Source organism: Vigna radiata, chromosome 1 (genome assembly GCF_000741045.1).
Source record: "Vigna radiata var. radiata cultivar VC1973A chromosome 1, Vradiata_ver6, whole genome shotgun sequence".
NCBI classification, from domain to species: Eukaryota; Viridiplantae; Streptophyta; class Magnoliopsida; order Fabales; family Fabaceae; genus Vigna; species Vigna radiata.
Window position 1 is genome coordinate 17,508,838 of NC_028351.1, and position 1,525 is coordinate 17,510,362.

The window sequence follows — 1,525 nt, forward strand, 5'->3', positions numbered from 1 at the left end:
AACAAAGACAAAGTAGAAAAGGATCAGAAAACCTGCTCTGATACCATGTGAAATAGTGAAAGAGATGAGGGGAAATCTCCCTTGTGTGTCTTTGCATACACATAGGGTAATGTATTTATAATAATAAGAATGTGGGCTANGCCCAAATACAAATGAATATGTAAAAATAAAATAATAAGAATAAGGACTATGTTTCCCTAATAAACATATAGGGACTATGTTAGAGGTTGGAAGGTTTATGTGCGCAGGAAGAAGAGAGAGTAGGGAGTAGAATTCCTAACTGCCTTAGCAGTTAGGAAAAAGGCGTGGTATATGGGTATAAAAGGGAATAAACATTGTATTGTCGGGCATCGAGAGAATTATAGACTTGTATAGGCCGGGAATTGTCTCGGTGGAGAGAGGTTAGGCTCTCGATAGACACGTGTGTTACACATGTCAATATAGTAAATAATATACCCATACTTTTATACAGCTATTCTGTTGCACGTTCTCTGAGTATTCTGTTGCACGAGTGCATGAGTGAGTTTGTTAGGATTTATCACTAAGATCTCTATCAAGTGGTCCGACCTGCCGAATCCAGGTGGCGAGTGATCGGAGTTATGNAGGGGAAATATGAAGGGCGCCTTAAGGTGGTGGAGAACCAGGTCGAAGCTCTGGGTATTATTGTAGATGGGTTGAAAGCTGAAACGGCANCGATGAGACAAGATTCAGCTGCCATTCGCCAAGACCTTCAGGAGGTAATGCGCATCTTAGTAGGTCGCAATCGCGACCACGAAGGGGCATCGGACGGGAGCCAGTCGTCGNTGAATGGTGACCGGAGAGGGAGACGAGAGGAGGAGAATGGAGGACGAGCGACGGAACGGACAGAGGGACAATTTAATTGGCGAAAGAAAGTAGAACTTCCCGTATTCGAAGGCACAAATCCATTAAACTGGATCAACCGGGCGGAGAGATTCTTTGAATTACATGGAGTGACGGAGGAAGAGAAGGTCTGAATCGCATACGTCAGCATGGAGGGGAGCGTTGGCTATTGGTATCAATTTTGGAGAGAGAAGGAGAGAGACCACACATGGGAAGNGCTCAAATGTGCTTTGATCGGGAGGTTTGTGGAGCGAAGCAGAGGTACCATTTTTGAAAAGCTGGCGGCTAACCGTCAAACAGGTACGGTTGATGAGTATATANGCGATTTCGAAATCATGGTGGAGCAAACGAAGGGGGTGACAGACGAGCAACTACTAGGCTATTTCTTAGCCGNATTACAGGACAACGTGAGGGATCGTATACGCCCACACGATTCGCAGGAACTGTTGGCGGCAATGCGAATCGCAAAAGATGTAGAGATTATATCGGGAGGAACGAAGACCGGGGGTGGAAATGCGAGTCGACCACCGATATNTGGGGGCGAATTGCGGGGGCGATAGTTCGAGTTGAACCGATTCGTAACCAAGGCGGACGAACGACTATTACAGAGTGTAGGATCTGGGAAGGAGAAGGTAGCTTNGGAAAAAGTGCGAGTGCAGTGGGG